Here is a 23,794-nt window from a genome sequence, read left to right as displayed (position 1 = left end):
GAACGCCCAGAGTTGGGTACAAAGGCATTTTTACATGCCTAATGGGTGCAGGGATGTAATTCCTTGAACACCTCAGGATCTGTGGACCCCACAGGATCCACTCAGGATCTGTGGACCCCACAGGATCCCCACCTACCTCCACTCACATCCATCCACTCTTCCCCATAAACCTACCTCACAAACTCCACCTACCTTCAAAATTCAAAACCAATTTCCCACCCAAACCCACCCATATGGCCGAACCTTAACCCCCCTCCCTTCCCTATATAAAACCCTCCATTCTTCATCAAATTCCCACAACACACCCCTCTACACCCTTCTTGACCGAAACCACATCTCCCTCTCCCTCTCCATATTTCTTCTTCTTCTTCTTCTATTCTTTTGTTTATTGCTCGAGGGCGAGCAATATTCTAAGTTTGGTGTGGTAAAAGCATAGCTTTTTTGTTTTTCCATTACCATTGATGGCATCTAAGACCGGAGAATCCTCTAGAAGAGGGAAAGGGAAGACAAAAGCTTCCACATCCGAGTCATGGGAGATGGAAAGGTTCATCTCCAAAGCCCATCAAGACCACTTCTATGATGTTGTGGCCAAGAAAAAGGTGATCCCCGAGGTCCCTTTCAAACTCAAAAGAAATGAGTATCCGGAGATCCGACATGAAATTCAAAAAAGAGGTTGGGAAGTTCTAACAAATCCCATCCAACAAGTCGGCATCCTAATGGTTCAAGAGTTCTATGCTAATGCATGGATCACCAAGAACCATGATCAAAGTAAGAACCCGGATCCAAAGAACTATGTTACAATGGTTCGGGGGAAATACTTAGATTTTAGTCTGAAAAATGTGAGGTTGGCGTTCAACTTGCCAAACATGGAAGAGAACGCACGCCCCTACACAAGGAGAGTCAACTTTGATCAAAGGTTGGACCAAGTCCTTATGGACATATGTGTAGAAGGAGCTCAATGGAAGATTGACTCCAAAGGCAAGCCGGTTCAACTAAGAAGATTGGACCTCAAGCCTATAGCTAGAGGATGGTTGGAGTTCATTCAATGCTCAATCATTCCCACTAGCAACCGGTCTGAAGTTACTATAGACCGGGCCATCATGATCCATAGCATCATGATTGGAGAAGAGGTGGAAGTTCATGAGATTATACCTCAAGAACTCTACAAGGTGGCTGACAAGTCCTCCACTATGGCAAGGTTAGCCTTCCCTCACCTCATTTGCCATCTATGTTACTCAGCTAGAGCTTTCATAGAAGGAGATATCCTCATTAAAGAGGACAAGCCCATCACTAAGAAAAAGATGGAGCAAGCAAGAGAGCCCAGTCATGGAGCTCAAGAGGCGCAAGAAGCTCATTTCCATGAGATCCCAGAGATGCCTCAAATGCACTTTCCTCCACAAAACTATTGGGAGCAAATCAACACCTCCCTAGGAGAATTGAGTTCCAATATGGGACAACTAAGGGTGGAACATCAAGAGCACTCCATCATGCTTCATGAAATTAGAGAAGATCAAAAAGCAATGAGGGAGGAGCAACAAAGACAAGGAAGAGACATAGAAGAGCTCAAGGACATCATTGGTTCCTCAAGAAGGAAACGCCACCATCACTAAGGTGGATTCATTCCTTGTTCTTGTTTCTTCTGTTTTTCATTTTCTATGTTATGTGCTTATCTATGTTTGTGTCTTCATTACATGATCATTAGTAGCTAGTAACTGTGTCTTAAAGTTATGAATGTCCTATGAATCCATCACCTCTCTTAAATGAAAAATGTTTTAATTCAAAAGAACAAGAAGTACATGAGTTTCAAATTTAACTTTGAACTTAGCTTAATTATATTGATGTGGTGACAATGCTTCTTGTTCTCTGAATGTATGCTTGAACAGTGCATATGTCTTTTGAAGTTGTTGTTTAAGAATGTTAAATATGTTGGCTCTTGAAAGAATGATGACTAGGAGACATGTTATTTGATAATCTGAAAAATCATAAAAATGATTCTTGAAGCAAGAAAAAGCAGCAAAGAACAAAGCTTGCAGAAAAAAAAAAGGGGCAAAAAAAAAATATAGAAAGAAAAAGAAAAAGTAAGCAGAAAAAGCCAAAAGCTCTTAAAACCAAGAGGCAAGAGCAAAAAGCCAATAGCCCTTAAAACCAAAAGGCAAGGGCAATAAAAAGGATCCCAAGGCTTTGAGCATCAGTGGATAGGAGGGCCTAAAGGAATAAAATCCTGGTCTAAGCGGCTAAATCAAGCTGTCCCTAACCATGTGCTTGTGGCGTGTAGGTGTCAAGTGAAAACTTGAGACTGAGCGGTTAAAGTCAAGGTCCAAAGCAAAAAAAGAGTGTGCTTAAGAACCCTGGACACCTCTAATTGGGGACTTTAGCAAAGCTGAGTCACAATCTGAAAAGGTTCACCCAATTATGTGTCTGTGGCATTTATGTATCCGGTGATAATACTGGAAAACAAAGTGCTTAGGGCCATGGCCAAGACTCATAAAGAAGCTGTGTTCAAGAATCATCATACTGAACTAGGAGAGTTAATAACACTATCTGAAATCTGAGTTCCTATAGATGCCAATCATTCTGAACCTCAATGGATGAAGTGAGATGCCAAAACTATTCAAGAGGCAAAAAGCTATAAGTCCCACTCATATGATTGCAGCTATGTTTCATTGATAGTTTGGAATTTATAGTATATTCTCTTCTTTTTATCCTATTTGATTTTCAGTTGCTTGGGGACAAGCAACAATTTAAGTTTGGTGTTGTGATGAGCGGATAATTTATACGCTTTTTGACATTGTTTTTAGTATGTTTTTAGTAGGATCTAGTTACTTTTAGGGATGTTTTCATTAGTTTTTATGTTAAATTCACATTTCTGGACTTTACTATGAGTTTGTGTGTTTTTCTGTGATTTCAGGTATTTCTGGCTGAAATTGAGGGACTTGAGCAGAAATCAGATTCAGAGGTTGAAAAAGGACTGCTGATGCTGTTGGATTCTGACCTCCCTGCACTCAAAGTGGATTTTCTGGAGCTATTGAACTCGAAATGGCGCGCTTCCAATTGCGTTGGAAAGTAGACATCCAGGGCTTTCCAGAAATATATAATAGTCCATACTTTGGCCAAGAATAGATGATGTAAACTGGCGTTCAACGCTAGCTTTCTACCCAAACCTGGCGTCCAGCGCCAGAAAAGGAGCCAAAACCAGAGTTGAACGCCCAAACTGGCACAAAAGCTGGCGTTCAACTCCAAGAAGGACCTCTACACGTGCAACACTTAAGCCCAGCCCAAGCACACACCAAGTGGGCCCCGAAAGTGGATTTATGCATCAATTACTTACTCATGTAAACCCTAGTAGCTAGTTTATTATAAATATGACCTCTTACTATTGTATTTGACATCTGGGGATTACCTTATGATCCTTTGATCACGTTTTAGGGGGCTGGCCATCTCGGCCATGCCTGGACCTTCACTTATGTATTTTTAACGGTAGAGTTTCTACACTCCATAGATTAAGGTGTGGAGCTCTGCTGTTCCTCAAAGATTAATGCAAAGTACTACTGTTTTCTATTCAATTCATCTTATTTCGCTTCTAAGATATCCATTCGCACCCAAGAACGTGATGAAGGTGATGATTATGTGTGACGCTCAGCACCATTCTCCCTTATGAACACGTGCCTGACAAACACTTCCGTTCTACATGAAATAAGCTATAATGAATATCTCTTAGATCTCTTAACCAGAATCTTCGTGGCGTAAGCTAGAATGATGGCGGCATTCAAGAGAATCCGGAAGGTCTAAACCTTGTCTGTGGTATTCCGAGTAGGATTCAATGATTGAATGACTGTGACGAGCTCCTAACTCGCGATTGCAGGGCGTTAGTGACAGACGCAAAAGGATAGTAAATCCTATTCCAGCATGATCGAGAACCGACAGATGAATAGCCGTGCCGTGACAGGGTGCGTGAGCATATTATTCACTGAGAGGATAAGATGAAGCCATTGACAAGGGTGATGCCTCCAGACGATTAGCCGTGCCGTGACAGGGCATTGGATCATTTTCCCGAGAGATGACCGAAAGTAGCCATTGACAGTGGTGATGTATCACATAAAGCCAGCCATGGAAAGGAGTAAGACTAATTGGATGAAGATAGCAGGAAAGCAGAGGTTCAGAGGAACGAAAAGCATCTCCATTCGCTTATCTGAAATTCCTACCAATGATTTACATAAGTACCTCTATCCCTATTCTATTATTTATTATTCGAAACTCCATAATTATTTTATATCTGCCTGACTGAGATTTACAAGGTGACCATAGCTTGCTTCATACCAACAATCTCCGTGGGATTCGACCCTTACTCACGTAAGGTATTACTTGGACGACCCAGTGCACTTGCTGGTTAGTTGTATCGAAGTTGTGAACCATGGTATTGGCACCGTGTTCTTGGCGCCATTGCCAGGGAAAGAAAGAGCCATAAATTTTACATAATTAAAGTGTAATCACGATTACGCGTACCAAGTTGCTCACGTTGCCAGGGATTGTTCGAGCCTGGACATCACAATTTCGTGCACCAGTAGGGCATCACCGTTGTCAATGGCTACATCCCATCCTCTCTGTGAAAATGGTCCAATGCGCTGTCACTGAATGGCTAATCATCTGTCGGTTCTCGATCATACTGGAATAGGATTTACTATCCTTTTGCGTCTATCACTACGCCCAACACTCGCAAGTTTGAAGCTCATTACAGCCATCCCTTCCCAGATCCTACTCGGAATACCACAGACAAGGTTTAGACTTTCCGGATCTCAAGAATGGCCGTCCATGGGTTCTAACTTATACCACGAAGATTCTAATTTCTCAGACTCGGTCCTCTGTATTAGATATCTAAGAGATATTCATTCTAGCTTGTTTGCATGTAGAACGGAAGTGTTTGTCAGGCACGCATTCATAAGTGAGAATGATGATGAGCGTCACATAATCATCACATTCATCATGTTCTTGGGTGCGAATGAATATCTTAGAAGCGGAATAAGCTTGAATTGAATAGAAAAACAGTAGTACTTTGTATTAATTCATGAAGAACAGCAGAGCTCCACACCTTAATCTATGGTGTGTAGAAACTCTACCGTTGAAAATACATAAGTGATAATGGAGTTCATTGGTCTTGGCCTCAGAGGGGAACCAGAGTAACCAAGACTTAAAATGATCCGAAGATGTAAATACAATAGTAAAAAGTCCTATTTATACTAAACTAGTTACTAGGGTTTACAGAGATAAGTAAATGATGCAGAAATCCACTTTCGGGGCCCACTTGTTGTGTGCTTGGGCTGAGCATTGATCTTTAAACGTGTAGAGGCTTCTCTTGGAGTTGAACACCAGTTTGTAACCTGTTTCTGGCATTTAACTCCACTTTGCAACCTGTTTCTGGCGTTTAACTCCAGAATGCAGCATGGAACTGGCGTTCAACGCCAGTTTGCGTCATCTAAACCTGGGCAAAGTATGGACTATTCTATATTGCTGGAAAGCCCTGGATGTCTACTTTCCAACGCAATTGAGAGCGCACCATTTGAAGTTCTGTAGCTCCAAAAAATCTACTTTGAGTTCAGGGATGTCAGAATCCAACAGCATCTGCAGTCCTTTTTCAGCCTGAATCAGATTTTTGCTCAGATCCCTCAATTTCAGCCAGAAATTACCTGAAATCACAGAAAAACACACAAACTCATAGTAAAGTCCAGAAATGTGAATTTTAATTAAAAAATAATAAAAATATACCAAAAACTAACTAAATTATACTGAAAACTATGTAAAAATAATGCCAAAAAGCGTATAAATTATCCGCTCATCACAACACCAAACTTAAATTGTTGCTTGTCCCCAAGCAACTGAAAATCAAATAGGATAAAAAGAAGAGAATATACTATAAATTCCAAAATATCAATGAAACTTAGCTCCAATCAGATGAGCGGGACTTGTAGCTTTTTGCCTCTTGAATAGTTTTGTTATCTCACTTTATCCGTTGAAGTTCAGAATGATTGGCATCTATAGGAACTCAGAATTTAGATAGTGTTATTGATTCTCCTAGTTCAGTATGTTGATTCTTGAAAACAGCTACTTTATGAGTCTTGGCCGTGGCCCTAAGCACTTTGTTTTCCAGTATTACCACCAGATACATAAATGCCACAGACACATAATTGGGTGAACCTTTTCAGATTGTGACTCAGCTTTGCTAAAGTCCCCAATTAGAGGTGTCCAGGGTTCTTAAGCACACTCTTCTTTTTGCTTTGGACCTTGACATTAACCGCTCAGTCTCAAGTTTTTACTTGACACCTTCACGCCACAAGCACATGGTTAGAGACAGCTTGGTTTAGCTGCTTAGGCCAGGATCTTATTCCTTTAGGCCCTCCTATCCACTGATGCTCAAAGCCTTGGATCCTTTTTATTACCCTTGCCTTTTGATTTTAAGGGCTTTTGGCTTTTTTTTTTCGCAAGCTTTTGTATTTACTGCTTTTTCTTGCTTCAAGAATCATTTTTATGATTTTTTAGATTATCAAATAACATTTCTCATTTTTCCTTATTCTTCAAGAGCCAACATATTTAACATTCATAAACATTAACTTCAAAAGACATATGCACTATTCAAGCATTCATTCAGAAAACAAAAAGTATTGTCACCACATCAAAATAATTAAACTAGTTTCAAGGATGAATTCGAAACCATGTACTTCTTGTTCTTTTGTAATTAAAATATTTTTCATTCAAGAGAGGTGATGGATTCATATTCATAACTTTAAGGCATAGACACTTAGACACTAATGATCATGTAATAAAGACACAAACATAAATAAACATAAAGCTCAAAAACCGAAAAATAGTAAAATAAATAGACAAGGAGATTAAGGAATGAGTCCACCTTAGTGAGGGTGGCATCTTCCTCTTCTCGAAGAACCAATGGTGCTTTTGAGCTCCTCTATGTCTCTTCCTTGTCTTTCTTGCTCCTCCCTCATAGCTCTTTGATCTTCTCTAATCTCATGGAGGATGATGGAGTGCTCTTGATACTCCACCCTTAGTTGTCCCATGTTGGAACTTAATTCTCCTAGGGAGGTGTTGATTTGCTCCTAATAGTTTTGTGGAGGAAGGTGCATCCCCTAAGGCATCTCAGGGATTTTATGGTGAGTAATTTCCTCATGCTCATGTTGAGGTCCATGATCTCTTATTTGCTCCATCCTTTTCTTAGTGATGGGCTTGTCCTCTTCAATGAGGATGTCTCCCTCTATGTCAATTCCAGCCGAATTGCAGAGGTGGCAAATGAGGTAAGGAAAGGCTAACCTTACCCAAGTGGAGGACTTGTCAGCCACCTTGTAAAGTTCTTGAGGTATAATCTCATGAACTTCCACCTCTTCTCTAATCATGATACTATGGATCATGATGGCCCGGTCTATAGTAACTTCAGTCCGGTTACTAGTAGGAATGATTGAGCGTTGAATGAACTCTAGCCATCCCCTAGCCATTGGTTTGAGGTCATGCCTTCTTAGTTGAACCGGCTTGCCTCTTGAGTCAATTTTCCATTGAGCTCCTTCCTCATATATGTCTATGAGGACTTGGTCCAACCTTTGATCAAAGTTGACCCTTCTTGTGTAGGGGCGTGCATTTTCTTCCATCATTGGCAAGTTGAACGCCAGCCTTACATTTTCCAGATTGAAATCTAAGTATTTCCCCCGAACCATGGTAAGCCAATGCTTCGGATTCGGGTTTACACTTTGATCATGGTTCCTAGTGATCCATGCGTTTGCATAGAACTCTCGAACCATTAGGATCCCGACTTATTGAATGGGGTTGGTGAGAACTTCCCAACCTCTTCTTTAGATCTCAAGTCAGATCTCCAGATACTCATTCTTTTTTAGCTTGAAAGGAACCTCAGGGATCACTTTCTTCTTGGCCACAACTTCATAGAAGTGGTCTTGATGGACCTTTGAGATGAATCTCTCCATCTCCCATGGCTCAGAGGTAGAAGCAATTGCCTTCCCTTTCCTCTTTCTAGAGGTTTCTCTGGCCTTAGGTGCCATAAATGGTTATGGAAAAACAAAAAGCTATGCTTTTACCACACCAAACTTAAAATATTTGCTCGTCCCCGAGCAAAAGAAGAAAGAAAGAAGTAGAAGAAGAAGAAAAATGGAGGAGAGGGAGAAAGATATGGTTTCAGCCAAGGGGAAGAAGAGAGGGTTGTGTTGTGTGAAATAGAAGAAGGAATGAGGGGTTTATATAGAAGTGGGGAGGGGTTTAGGTTTCGGCCATTTAGGGTTGGGTTTGGGAGGGAAAATATTTTGAATTAGAAGGTAGGTGGGTTTTTTGGGGAAGAGAGGATGGATGTGAGTGGTGAAGAGGTGATGGGGAAGAGTGATTGAGTTGATTGGTGAGGGGTATTTGGGGAAGAGTGTTATGAAAAGGTGTGAAGAGAAGAAAGGTAGGTGGGGATCCTGTGGGGTCCACAGATCCTGTGGTGATCCTGTGGGGTCCACAGATCCTGAGGTGTCAAGGATTGTTCATCCATGCACCTTTCAGATGTGTAAAACGCCCTATACATGCAATCCTGGCGTTTAACGCCAGACTGCTGCCTGTTTCTGGCGTTAAACGCCACTTCCATGCTCTGTTCTGGCATTTAACACCAGGTAGATGCTTGTTTCTGGCGTTAAACGCCAGACAGATGCTTGTTTCTGGCGTTTAAACGCCAGACTGTTCTCCTCCAGGGTGTGCTGTTTTTCATTCTATTTTTCACTCTGTTTTTGATTTTTCAGTAGTTTTTGTAACTTTACATGATCATCAACCTAATAAAATATGAAATAACAAAGAGAAAATAAAATAGATATGATTAAATAACATTGGGTTGCCTCCCAACAAGCGCTTCTTTAATGTCAATAGCTTGACAGTGAGCTCTCATGGAGCCTCACAGATAATCAGAGCAAGGTTAGAACTTCCCAACACCAAACTTAGAGTTTGGTTGTGGCCTCCCAACACCAAACTTAGAGTTTGACTTTAGAGGCTTTGGTTGACTCTGCAGTGAGAGAAGCTTTTCATGCTTCCTCTCCATGGTTACAGAAGAAGATCCTTGAGTTTTAAACACAAGATTGTCCTCATTCAGTTGAAGGATCAATTCTCCTCTGTCCACATCAATCACATCTCTTGCTGTGGCTAGGAAGGGTCTTCCAAGGATGATGGATTCATCCTCATCCTTCCCAGTGTCTAGGATTATGAAATCATCAGGGATGTAAAGGCCTTCAACCTTTACTAGTACGTCCTCTACTTGTCCATAAGCCTGTTTTCTTGAGTTATCTGCCATCTCTAATGAGATTCTAGCAGCTTGCACCTCAAAGATTCCCAGTTTCTCCATTACAGAGAGTGGCATGAGGTTTATCCCTGACCCAAGGTCATATAGAGCCTTCTCAAAGGTCATGGTGCCTATGGTACAAGGTATTAAGAACTTTCCAGGATCCTGTTTCTTCTGAGGTAATGTTAGTTGATCCAGATCACTCAGTTCATTGATGAGCAAGGGAGGTTCATCTTCCCAAGTCTCATTACCAAATAATTTGGCATTCAGCTTCATGATTGCACCAAGGTACTTGGCAACTTGCTCTTCAGTAACATTCTTATTCTCTTCGAAAGAAGAATACTCATCAGAGCTCATGAAGGGCATAAGGAGGTTTAATGGAATCTCTATGGTCTCTAGATGAGCCTCAGATTCTTTTAGTTCCTCAGAGGAAAACTCCTTATTGATTGCTGGACGTCCCAAGAGGTCTTCCTCACTGGGATTCACGTCCTCTCCCTCCCTTGTAGGTTCGGCCATGATGGTTAAATCAATGGCCTTGCACTCTCTCTTTGGATTCTCTTCTGTATTGCTTGGGAGAGTACTAGGAGGGGTTTCAGTAACTCTTTTACTCAGCTGGCCCACTTGTGCCTCCAGATTTCTAATGGAGGACCTTATTTCATTCATGAAACTTAAAGTGGCCTTAGATAGATCAGAGACTATATTTTCTAAGCTAGATGGATTCTGCTCAGAATTCTCTGTCTGTTGCTGAGTGGATGATGGAAAAGGCTTGCTATTGCTAAACCTGTTTCTTCCACCATTGTTAAAGCCTTGTTGAGGCTTTTGTTGATCCTTCCATGAGAAATTTGGATGATTTCTCCATGAGGGATTATAGGTGTTTCCATAGGGTTCACCCATGTAATTCACCTCTGCTATTGCAGGGTTCTCAGGATCATAAGCTTCTTCTTCAGAAGATGCCTCTATAGTACTGTTGGATGATTCCTTCAATCCATTCAGACTCTGAGAGATCATATTGACTTGCTGAGTTAATATTTTATTCTGAGCCAATATGGCATTCAGAGTATCAATTTCAAGAACTCCCTTCCTCATAGGCGTCCCATTACTCACAGGATTCCTTTCAGAAGTGTACATGAACTGGTTATTTGCAACCATGTCAATGAGTTCTTGAGCTTCTGCAGGCGTTTTCTTTAGGTGAATAGATCCACCTGCAGAGTGGTCCAGTGACATCTTTGATAGCTCAGACAGACCATCATAGAATATATCCATGATGGTCCATTCTGAAAGCATGTCAGAAGGACACTTTTTGGTCAGTTCCTTGTATCTCTCCCAAGCTTCATAGAGGGATTCACCTTCCTTCTGTCTGAAGGTTTGGACATCCACTCTAAGCTTACTAAGCTTTTGAGGAGGAAAGAACTTGGCTAAGAAAGCCTTGACCAGCTTATCCCAAGAGTTCAGGCTATCTTTAGGTTGAGAGTCCAACCATACTCTAGCTCTGTCTCTTACAGCAAACGGGAAAAGCATAAGCCTGTAGACCTCGAGATCAACCCCATTGGTCTTAACAGTGTCACAGATCTACAAGAATTTAGTTAAGAAATGAAAAGGATCTTCTGATGGGAGTCCATGAAACTTGCAGTTCTGTTGCATCAGAGAAACTAATTGAGGTTTCAGCTCAAAATTGTTTGCTCCAATGGCAGGGATTGAGATGCTTCTTCCATGTAAATTGGAATTTGGTGCAGTAAAGTCACCAAGCATCTTCCTTGTATTGTTATTATTTTTTGCCATGTCTCCTTCCTTTTCGAAAATTTCTGTCAGATTTTCTCCAGAGAGTTGAGCTTTAGCTTCCCTTAGCTTCCTCTTCAGAGTCCTTTCAGGTTTAGGATCAGCCTCAACAAGAATGTTCTTATCCTTGTTCCTGCTCATATGAAAAAGAGAAGAACACAAAAGAAAACATGGAATCATCTATGTCACAGTATAGATATTCCTTATGCAAGTATAAGAAGAGAAGAATGTAAGAAGGAGAAGAGGAAAAATTCGAACACAGAGAGGGGGATGGGGTTCAAATTTTTGGGTGGAGGAGAAGTGTTAGTAGATGAATAAATAAATAGAAGGAGGTGAGGAAGAGAAGAATTCGAAAATAGTTGAAAAGAAAAGAAAAATAGTTTTGGTTTTAATTTTAAAATTAAAATTGAAATTCGAAAATTTAAAAAAAAGAAAAATTAAATTAAATTAAATTAAAGTTTAAAACAATTAGTTAATTAAAGAGGAATTTTGAAAAAGAAGGAAGGTATTTTCGAAAATTAGAAAGAGAGAGTTAGTTAGGTAGTTTTGAAAAAGATATAATTGAAACAAAAAGATAAGATTGATTGAAAAAGATTTGAAAATTGTTTTTGAAAAAGATATGATTGAAATTGAAAAAGATATGATTGAAATAGTAAACTTTTAAAATCAAACAAAAAAAAAATCAAGTAGTTAATTGAAAGAGATTTGAAAATTAATTTTTGAAAAGATAAGAAGTTAGAAAAGATTTTGAAATTAATTTTGAAAAAGATGTGATTGACATTTATTTTGAAAAAGATTTGAAAAAGAAATTTAAAAAGATTTGATTTTGAAAACTAAAGTTGATTACTTGACTAACAAGAAACTAAAAAGATATGATTCTAGAGTTTAAAGATTGAATCTTTCTTACTAGGCAAGTAACAAACTTAAAATTTTTGAATCAATCACATTAATGGTTAGTAAAGATTTTGAAATTATGAACAAAATAAGGAAAAGATTTTTGGAAATCAATTTAAAATTTTCGAAAATTATGAAAGAAAAATGAAAAAGATTTGATTTTTGAAAAAGATTTGAAAAAGATAGAATTTTTAAATTGAAAATTTGACTTGACTCATAAGAAACAACTAAATTTTAAAAACTTTTGACTAAATCAAATCAAATTTTCGAAAATTATGAGTGAAATAAGGGAAAGATATTTTTTTGATTTTTGAATTTTTAATGAAGAAAGAGAAAAACATAAAATTGATGCAAAACATAAAAATTTTGGATTAAAATAAAAGATGCATGCAAGAACACTATGGGTCTCAAGATGAACACCAAGAACACTATGAATGTCAAGATGAACACCAAGAACTTATTTTTGAAAAATTTCTAGGAAAAGAAAAACATGCAAGACACCAAACTTAGAAATTTTCAATGTTGAGACATTGATAATTCAAAGATGCATATGAGAAACAAGAAAAGACACAAAACAAGAAATTTTAAAGATCAAACAAGAAGACTTACCAAGAACAACTTGAAGATCATGAAGGATGCAATGCATGGATTTTCGAAAAATGCAAGAAAGAGATAAATATGCAATTGACACCAAACTTATGACTTGACATTAGATTCAAGCAAGAAACATCAAATATTTTAGGTTTTATGATTTTATTAAATTTTTGTATTTTTTGAAAATAAATTTTGAAAAAGAAAATAAGGATTTCAAAATTTTTAATAAGAATTTTAGGAATCTTGCATTGTTAGTCTAAAGCTCCAGTCCAGGAATTAGACATGGCTTACTAGCCAGCCAAGCTTTCAGTGAAAACTTCGGTCCAAAACACTAGACATGGCCAATGGCCAGCCAAGCTTCAGCAGGATATTACATGCATTGAAGTGATTAGTTGAATCCTCAGTCCAAAAGAATTTAGACATGGCTTTACAGCCAGCCAGGATTCAACAAATCATCATGAAACACTAGAATTCATTCTTAAAAATTCTGAAGAAAAATATATTTTTTTGAAAATATATTTTTTTTTGAAAATTTTTTCGAAAATAAAAATAATAAAAACAAAAAGGTTAAAATTAAAATAAAGTTACCTAATCTGAGCAACAAGATGAACCGTTAGTTGTCCAAACTCGAACAATCCCAGGCAACGGCGCCAAAAACTTGGTGCGCAGAAATCGTGACGGTTCCATTCCTTGGTAACGGCGCTGAAAACTTTATACGCACGTTCATACTCATAATTCTTTGTCACAACTTTGCACAACTAACCAGCAAGTGCACTGGGTCGTCCAAGTAATAAACCTTACGTGAGTAAGGGTCGATCCCACGGAGATTGTCGGCTTGAAGCAAGCTATGGTCACCTTGTAAATCTTAGTCAGGCGGATTCAAATGTATTAAGAGATTATAGTGTACTAAAAGATAATTAAAATAGGATAGAGATACTTATGTAATTCATTGGTGAGAATTTCAGATAAGAGTATAGAGATGCTTTCGTTCCTCTGAACCTCTGCTTTCCTGCTGTCTTCATCCAACCATTCCTACTCCTTTCCATGGCAAGCTTTATGTAGGGCATCACCGTTGTCAATGGCTACATCCCATCCTCTCTGTGAAAATGGTCCAACGCGTTGTCACTGCATGGCTAATCATCTGTCGGTTCTCGATCATACTGGAATAGGATTTACTATCCTTTTGCGTCTGTCACTACGCCCAGCACTCGTGAGTTTGAAGCTCGTCACAGCCATCCCTTCCCAGATCCTACTCGGAATACCACAGACAAGGTTTAGACTTTCCGGATCTCAAGAATGGCCGTCCATGGGTTCTAACTTATACCATGAAGATTCTAATATCTCGGACTCGGTCCTCTGTATTAGATATCTAAGAGATATTCATTCTAGCTTGTTTGCATGTAGAACGGAAGTGTTTGTCAGGCACGCGTTCATAAGTGAGAATGATGATGAGCGTCACATAATCATCACATTCATCATGTTCTTGGGTGCAAATGAATATCTTAGAAGCGGAATAAGCTTGAATTGAATAGAAAAACAGTAGTACTTTGTATTAATTCATGAGGAACAGCAGAGCTCCACACCTTAATCTATGGTGTGTAGAAACTCTATCGTTGAAAATACATAAGTGATAATGGAGTTCATTGGTCTCGGCCCCAGAGGGAAACCGGAGTAACCAAGACTTAAAATGATCCGAAGATGTAAATACAATAGTAAAAAGTCCTATTTATACTAAACTAGTTACTAGGGTTTATAGAGATAAGTAAATGATGCAGAAATCCACTTCCGGGACCCACTTGTTGTGTGCTTGGGCTGAGCATTGAGCTTTACATATGTAGAGGCTTCTCTTGGAGTTGAACGCCAGTTTGTAACCTGTTTCTGGCGTTTAACTCTACTTTGCAACCTGTTTCTGGCGTTTAACTCCAGAATGCAGCATGGAACTGGCGTTCAACGCCAGTTTGAGTCATCTAAACTTGGGCAAAGTATAGATTATTATATATTGCTGGAAAGTCCTGGATGTCTACTTTCTAACGCAATTGAGAGCGCGCCATTCGGAGTTTTGTAGCTCCAGAAAATCTACTTTGAGTGCAGGGAGGTCAGAATCCAACAGCATCTGCAGTTCTTTTTCAGCCTGAATAAGATTTTTGCTCAGGTCCCTCAATTTTAGCCAGAAATTACCTGAAATCACAGAAAAACACACAAACTCATAGTAAAGTCCAGAAATGTGAATTTTAATTAAAAACTAATAAAAATATACCAAAAACTAACTAAATTATACTGAAAACTATGTAAAAATAATGCCAAAAAGCGTATAAATTATCCGCTCATCAGAGCACAAAAGAAAAATCAGACAGTTATATTGTGGCGAGAAGTTGAAGGTTTCCACCATGTGATGAATTGATGAGTAACGTTTATTAACAAGAGAGCAGGAACGGTTACTTGAGAGTGTGCGTACGGGATATCATTATGCCATTAATGATCAGTTATAGAAATAGGCTATAAATATTAGAAAGCTTTAGGAAATGAGGGTTGGAATTTTACTTCAGAAATTACTCACGCATACTCACATCCCAGGGACTTTCTGAGTCTGCTTCGAGTCAATTTTCTGTAGGGTTCCTTCCACATGTTTTTACTTTCCATTTACATTTCCTGCAAATTGTATCTATCAAGCAAGTTTATCTTTCAAGCAACACTTACATTCCAATATTTTTAATTTTCATGCTTAAAGCTTGATAAACCACTATTTTATTGTTTATCTTGTGCTAATTTGAGTGGTTTTTATCAAGTCTTTGCACACTTATTCATATAATTTGCATGATTTTACAATTCCTTCCCGATTTTGTTCTATAGTTAAAAACTTGCTTCCTAAGTCTTTAAACTGTCAATTTTAAGTACCCTTTATACCATTCGATGCCGTGATCCATGCGTTAAGTGTTTTTAGGCTGTATCGGGCAGGAATGGCTTAAAGTATGGAGAGGAAGCTTGCAAAAATGGAAGGAGTACAAGAAATAAAAGAGATAACCAGCGAGGATCAACGCGCACGCATGGCTCTGCATGCGCGTGATTGAAGATTTTTACAGCGACGCATGTGCGTACCTGACGCGTACGCGTGATAAGCGAGATTGCACAGCAACGCATGCGCGTACCTAATGCGTACGCGTGATGGACGCGTACGCGTGACGTGCGCCACGTGCAGAAAACGCAGAAGACACTGGGGACGATTTTGGGCTGAGTTTGGACCCAGTTTTCGGCCTAGAAACACAGACTTGAGCCAGGGGACAAGCAGAAACTCAACACACATTTACTTTTACACAGTTTTTAGTTTTAGTTTTGAATCTTAGAGAGAGAATACTACTTCCTCTAGGTTTTCTTCACATTCATAGATTTCTAGTTTTATGCTTTTGATTTGGATATTGAGAAGAGTTACTACCTCCGTTGAAGTTTCTATTATTCTAGTTTGTTTCCATATTCTCTTACTCTTTTAATCACCCATTAACCCTGTTCAGATATGGATGTTTATGGTTTTGGAATTTATTAATGCAAAAAGAACTATTTTTATCTTTAATTAATTTTCTGTTATTATTTTATTTGAATTTCCATGTCTTCTTTTCTTCCCCTTTTATCGTTTAGGAAAATGGCATTCATGTTAATGGAGTAGACTTCCAACTTGACTTGGGAGTTGATTAAAAGGAGACCCTTGAGTTGGAATACTCAAGTGTTGATTTTAATTGAAAATTGTTTGCCAATTCTTTAGTCACTAATGCTAATCCTTCTATAAGGAGAGGATTAGAACTTGTGAATCAGAGTTGGCTCAATTACTTGACTTTCCTTTATTCGGTAAAGGTTAACTATGTAAAAACAACAACCTCTTACTATCATACTTGAGAAAATCCAACAAGGATAGAACTTCCGATTAATCTTCTCCCGGTCAAGGCTTTTATTTTAATTATATAAATTCTCTCGTTAATTTTTATTGCTTTAATTCATAATTATTTTAATTTCTCGTTCTCCAACTCTAAAATTTCTCAGAAAAATTCCTGACTAATAAAATAGCACTCTTTTGTCAACTCGTTGGGAGACGACCTGGGAATTCTACTCCCAGTATTTTATTCTTAATTTGTGACAACCCTTTTAAATTGATAAGCAGAATTTTCGTCGGTTAATAACTGTACTTGCAACGCTATTTTCACTATAAATTCTTAATCGGCAATTTTCCACACATCAATTTTTGGCGCCGTTGTCGGGGAGTTGCAACAGTGTGCTAAATTATTGGTTGTGTAAATATTTAATTTTACATATTTGCATATTTTATTTTATTTTATTTTATTACCATGAGCTGTATGTTTCTTTCATTGAATGACGCCTTCATTGCCTGATCCGAGCTTAGCCGCGTTTGGTCCTGAAATTGAAAGAACTATTTCACGTATTAGGCGAGCTCGGCGTCGGTTAGCCTCTGAGGATGGTGAAGTGGTTACTACCAATTCATCAGTCTCTTCTGAAGGCGAATCTGAAGTGCCATTTGAGGAAGAAACAAGCTCCTCTTCTACTGATTCTGTTGATTTACTCTCCAAGAAGTAGGAGCTCCAGACTTTACACTGCAACCGTATCAAGCGCGTCATCCAAATTTGTCTGTAGATTTTGAACTGAAGACTGCGCTGATTAACCTAATACCCAAGTTTCATTGCTTACCTGCTCAAGAGCCTATCAAGCACCTCAGAGATTTTCAGACAGCCTATTCAACTGCTAGGCATCATGGTGCAGATGAGACTACTATTTGGCTATATGCTTTCCCGTTTTCTCTTAAGGAAAAGGCAAGGGAGTGGTTCTACACCCAACCTGAAGAAGTTGTTACTAATTGGGACCTTCTCAGAAGGGAATTCCTGGAGAAATACTTTCCAGCTGAAGTTACAGATAGACTGAGGAAAGAAATTTCCTGCATTATTCAAGGCGAATCAGAGACTCTTTATGAGTATTGGGAACACTTCAGGAATCTCCTAGACTCATGCCCCCACAACAAGATTGACTAGTTGGTGTTGATTAGCTACTTCACACAAGGCATGAAGCCTCAAGATAAGACTACATTAGATGCTGCAAGTAATGGCTCTCTAAAGAAGTACAAGACAGCGACAGAAGCATGGCAGCTGATCACCGATCTAGCTGAGTCTACCCGAAATGCAAAGCACAGAAACAACCATCCCAAGGCTATTACGGAGGTTTCCTCTAGTAGTGAGATTGCTGCTCTCACACAAAATCTAGGAGAGATGACCAACATACTGAAGCAGCTACAGCTGAATCAACAACAACCTCAGCCTCCCCCATAACAACAGTGTCAACAGTTGGTTCCTCAAAGAGTGTGCGGAATATGTGCCTGCTATACTCATTAAACTGATGAGTGTTTGCAGCTCCAACAAGAAGACAACACCTTGGCAGCTACCCATAATTTCTATGACCGCCCGAATCAAAGATACTATCAACAAGGCAGTAATTATAACCAAGGTGGGAACTACAATCAAGGTTGGGAAGATAACTCCAACCAAGGCTGGAGAGACAATTCCAACCAAGGGTGGAGAGATAATTTCAACCAAGGATGGAGGGACAACTACAACCGAGGAAGCAGAGACAACGGTGGAAATAAGAGGTGGAACAACAACAACAACAGACAACAGAACCAAAACCAGCCTTACCAAGCACCTCACCTAAGGCAGTCCCAAGCACCTCAGAAAGTAGGCCCCTTAAATCACTTACCCCCTTCCTCTTCTAATGATGAGATACTTCGCTCTCTTGCGCAAGGACAACAAGACATTCAGAATACACTTAACTCTACTATAAACGGTCCGAACGCTACTTTACAAGCGCTCGTCTCTCGGATGGATTCATTATCTACACCCAATAATCAACCTTCAAGCTCTAGTGCAATTCCTTCTCAACCTTTACCCAACCCCAAGGGTGGAATCAATGCCATCACTTTGAGGTCCGGAACCATACTGCAAGAGAGGAGTCATGAGGAGTCAAGTTCAAAGGAAGACATTCAAGTTGAAGACGTTGTTGAGGTAGAGGATGTTGAAGAGGAAGATGAAGTACAAAACATGGTTGAAGAAGAAGCAGCTCAACCAGGGAATGGAGCACCAAAAGAAGATAAAGTTACAAGAGAAGCCATTCCCATTCCATTTCCACACCTTGCTAGGAAATCCAGAAAGCAGATGGAGCTCGACCCCAAGATGGTGGAGATCTTTAAAAAGGTTGAAGTAACTATTCCCCTTTTTTATGCGATTCGCCAGGTACCTAAATATGCAAAGTTTCGAAAAGATTTATGCACGAATAAAGATAAAATACATGATTTAGAAACTATTCCTCTAGGTAGCTCTATTTCTGCTTTAATGGGTGATATATCAGAAAAATGTAGTGATCCGGGTCCATGCATGGTTACTATTACTATAGAGGGTGTAAAATTTTCTGACTGCATGTGTGATTTAGGCGCATGTGTGAGTATTATGCCATTATCTGTATATGATGCCTTGAGGCTCCCTCCCTTAAAAAGGTCGGTAGCACATTTTATTTTGGCAGATAAAAGCATAATCTCGGTGGTAGGAATTGCTGAGGACGTGCTGGTGAGCATTAAGGGGCTCACATTCCTTATTGACTTCTACATCTTCGAGATGCCCCCTAATGACTCAGAAAGACCATCTTCCATCCTCCTTGGAAGGCCATTTCTGAAAACTTCAAGGTTCAAGTTGGATGCCTTCTCAGGAACTTACTCTTTCGAGATAGACGGCAGAGCGGTGAGTTTCAACTTGGATGAAGCTATGAAGCACCCTCCGGAAGATCATTCCATCTTCTAGTGTGACATCATTGATGAAACTATAGCTGCAGTTCACCAAGAAGAAGTAGAAGAGGTGCACATGGAGCAAGGTGCAAGTGTGGGGAAGCCCTTTGAACAAGATGAAGACACCTTGCCACCATCACTAGCTCCAGATGAATCAAGTGCCTAGCCACGAGCAGAAAATGGAGTTGAAGCCCCTTCCACCCCACCTCAAGTATGCTTACCTTGAGGATAATCAAAATCTCCCAATTATTATTGCAAGAAAACTCACTTCCCAATAGGAGGAGCAGCTGCTTAGTGTGCTGAGAAGACACAAGAAAGCAATTGGGTGGAGCTTAGCAGATATAGTAGGCATCAGCCCTCAAGTTTGTAAGCACTAGATATTTTTAGAAGAGGGAGCAAGGCCTGTTCGTCAACCTCAAAGGCGGCTGAAGCCCACCATTCTAGAGGTTGTCAAGAAGGAAGTGACCAGACTGCTTGAAGCTGACATCATCTACCCCATCTCAGATAGCGAATGGGTTAGCCCAGTACAGGTGGTACCAAAGAAGTCTGGAGTCACAACAGTGAGGAATGAGCATGGAGAGCTCCTGACAACTAGAGTGTAGAATTCCTGGAGGGTATGCATTGATTACAGGCGCCTCAACCAGGCTACTCGCAAGGATCACTACCCTCTGCACTTCATCGATTAAATGCTTGATCACCTGTCAGGTAAATCACACTACTGTTTTCTAGATGGTTACACTGTTTATTTTCAAATTCATATAGCTCCTGAAGATCAGGAAAATACTACTTTTACATGTCCCTTTGGAACGTATTCATACAAGAGGATGCCTTTTGGCTTATGTAATGCACCGGCTACATTTCAAAGGTGCATGATGAGCCTTTTCTCAGATCTTCTTGAGAACTGTATGGAAGTTTTCATGGATGATTTTAGTGTGTATGGTGATTCATTCAACCTTTGCTTGGATAGTTTAGCTAGAGTATTAGACAGGTGTGTTAGTTCAAACCTTGTATTAAATTTTGAAAAATGTCATTTTATGGTAAAACAAGGTATTGTTCAAGGACACGTTGTTTCTAATACTGGTATTTCTGTAGATCAACAAAGGTAGATGTGATTTCTAGTTTACCTTACCCCTCTTCCGTGAGGGAAGTCCGTTCGTTCCTTGGTCATGCAGGTTTCTACCGGGGATTTATCAAGGACTTCAGTAAGGTAGCATTGCCTTTATTCTGACTACTGCAGAAGGATGTTGAGTTCGAGCTGAGTGAGGACTGCGTGGAAGCGTTTGATAAGCTGAAGATCGCCTTAACTCAAGCTCCGATTGTGAGAGGACCCGACTGGAGCCAGCCATTTGAGATCATGTGTGACGCCTCCAACCATGCAGTAGGAGCGACGCTGGCCCAGCGCGAAGGTAAGGACCTTTTTATAATTGCTTATCCTTCTAAGACCTTAGATGCTACTCAGTCTAATTATACTACCACTGAAAAAGAGCTTCTGGCTATTGTTTTTGCTCTGGATAAATTCCGAGCCTACTTACTTGGTACTAAGGTGGTAGTATACTCAGACCATGCAGCTCTAAGATATTTGTTAGCTAAAAAAGAGTCCAAACCAAGGTTAATACGTTGGATATTGTTGCTGCAAGAATTTGATTTAGAAATTAAAGATAGGAGTGGTTCCCAGAATTTAGTGGCGGACCACTTGAGTCGCCTAGAGCACATTAAGAATTACTCCACTTCTATCAATGATGCTTTTCCATTTGATAGCTTGCACGCAATATCTATGATAGTTCCTTGGTATGCACCTATAGCCAATTATTTAGTTAGTCATACCTTCCCTCCTAATTTTACTAAGCACCAAAGGGACAAGCTGAAAAGCGAGTCAAAATATTATATATGGGATGTGATAAACCACTATTTTATGGTTTATATTGCGTTTAATTGTGTGGTTTTATCATGATCTTTACCCACTTATTCATTAAATAAGCATGCATTTATATTTCCTTCCTAAATTTATTACATGATTGAAAACTTGCTTCCTAGAGACTTTTAATTATGTATTTTATTTCTCCTTTATTCCATTCGATGCCGTGATATGTGTGTTAAGTGTTTCAGGCTTTATAAGGCATGAATGAGTTAGAGATTGGAAAGGAAGCTTGCAAAATGGAAGGAACACAAAAAATTGAGGAGATGACCAGCGAGAAGCGACGCGGCCGCATGGATGACGCGACCGCGCGAAAGAGAGGAAATCGCAGTGACACGGCCGCATAGACGACGCGACCGCGCAGCATGGAATAGCACGAGTGACGCGGCCGCATGGGCAACGCGTCCGCGTGACATGCGCGATCTGCATAATCTGCAGAATCGCTGGGGGCGATTTCTGGTTCGGCCCATAAAAGCAGACTAGAGCCAGAGAACATGCAGAAACCAAGGGAGACATTCATTCCGCATAGTTTTAAGTTTTTAGATCTAGTTTTCCTCTCCTCTAGGTTTTCTCTCTACACATTCATAGTTTTTAGAATTTGTTAGGTTCATTGTTTTTGCATTGGGATATTGAGAAGAGTCATTGCCTCATCAAGACTTCGACATTCTAGTTCGTTCTCTTTACTTGTCTCTTACTCTTCCATGTTCCTTAATTTACTTAATTTTACTATTGGATTATTTTAGCATTTATTAATACAAGAATTACTTTTATTTTTAATTAATCTTTTAATCATTATTTATCATGTCTTTCTTTAATTCCTTTTCTTATGTAATGAATTTTACATTTACCATGAGCAAGTAGTTCCCTAACTTGATGGGGAGTTGATTGAAAGAAACCCTTGAAGTTGGGATGCTCAAGAGAAAGATTGTAATTGGGTTTATTGTTGGATTGCTCTCTAGTCACTAACACCAATCCCCCCAAGAGCGGATTGGAACTTGTGGATAGAAACAACATTCCAACTTGTTTAACTTTTCCTTACTTAGGAAGGGACAACTAAATAGAATAACCCCCAATTATCAATTAATCTGGAGAGTACTGCAACAAGAATAGGGCTTCCAACTAATCAACTCCCAGTCAAGGCTTTTATTTAAATTTATATAAATTCTCTAATTTAATTTTCTGCCATTCAACTCAAACCTTTTTGAAAACATATGATTAATAAAATAGCACACTTTTCTGCAACTCGTTGGGAGATGACCTGGGATCCATACTCCTAGTATTTTAATTTTAATTTCTGTGACACCCTTCTAAATTGATAAGCGGATTTCTGGTTGGTTGAGAACTATACTTGCAACGCATATTTTATAATCATTCTTAACTCGCCAATTTCCGCCCCCATCAATTTTTGGCGCCGTTGCCAGGGAGTTGTAATAGAGTGCTAAAGTTATTAATTGGAATTTATTTATTTACATTTTATTTTATTTTGCTACTATGAGTTGCTTGTTTCTTTCGTTAGATTACGCGTTCACTTCCTGATCCAAGCTTGCAAGTATTCGATCCTGAGATTGAAAGAACTATTTCACGAATAAGGCAAGCTCGGCGTCGGTTAGTCCTCTCTGAGGGCGGATCTGAAACGCCACTTGAGAAAGAAATCAGCTCCCATTTTACTGACTCGGTTGATTTACGTATAGGTAACATGGCAGCAGCCAGAAGAGTTACTATCCAGGAGGAAGGAGCCCCTGATTTTACAATGCAACCGTTTCAAGCGCATCACTCAGCAGTGGCTACAGACTTTGAGATAAAGACCGCACTGCTTAATTTGATGCCCAAGTTTCATGGCTTACCTGCTCAAGAGCCTATCAAGCACCTGAGAGATTTTCAAGCAGCCTGTTCTACTGTCAGGCGTGATGGTGCAAATAAAACTTTGATTTCGTTGAAAGCCTTCCCATTTTCTCTTGAGGGAAAGGCAAGAGAGTGGTACTACACTCAACCTGCAGCAACTGTATCCAACTGGGATACACTGAGAAGAGAATTCTTCGAAAAGTTCTTTCCAGCTAAAGTTACTGATAAACTGAGGAAAGATATTTCCATGATTGTTCAGGATGATTCTGAAACTCTCTATGAGTACTGGGAGCGCTTCAATAATCTTCTGGAAGCTTGCCCCCACCATATGATTGACAAGATAGTATTACTCGGTTATGTCACACAGGGCATGAGGCCCCAAGATAATACCACATTGGAAAGTGCTAGCAATGGGTCTATGAAAAAGTACAAGACCACTGATGAGGCATGGCAATTAATCAGTGACTTAGCTGAATCTACTAGGAATCACAGGCAGAACCAAGGCTGTTCAAAAGCCGTTGCAGAAGTATCCTCTAGCAGAGAGACTACTGCTCTAACTCAGAGTATTTGTGAAATGACCAACTTGCTAAAGTAGATGCAATTGAATCAACAACAAGTTCAGCAAGCTCAACCTTCTCCA

At 39.5% G+C, this 23,794-nt stretch overlaps 2 non-coding genes across 2 annotated transcripts; one reads left to right on the top strand and one right to left on the bottom strand.

Annotated features, from left to right (window-relative positions):
- The first annotated feature begins 10,588 nt into the window (after positions 1–10,588).
- Positions 10,589–10,696, top strand: LOC112746428 (small nucleolar RNA R71). Its single transcript, XR_003174314.1, has one exon. It is a non-coding gene; the product is annotated as a small nucleolar RNA R71 (small nucleolar RNA).
- A 12,684-nt stretch (positions 10,697–23,380) lies between these two features.
- LOC112745219 (small nucleolar RNA R71) lies at positions 23,381–23,488 on the bottom strand. The gene has a single exon (XR_003173157.1). It is a non-coding gene; the product is annotated as a small nucleolar RNA R71 (small nucleolar RNA).
- Between the last annotated feature and the right edge of the window lie 306 nt (positions 23,489–23,794).

This window comes from Arachis hypogaea, chromosome 14, assembly GCF_003086295.3.
Source record: "Arachis hypogaea cultivar Tifrunner chromosome 14, arahy.Tifrunner.gnm2.J5K5, whole genome shotgun sequence".
NCBI lineage: Eukaryota > Viridiplantae > Streptophyta > Magnoliopsida > Fabales > Fabaceae > Arachis > Arachis hypogaea.
Note: the sequence above shows the minus strand (reverse complement) of the source record. Positions and strands in the feature narration are given on the sequence as shown.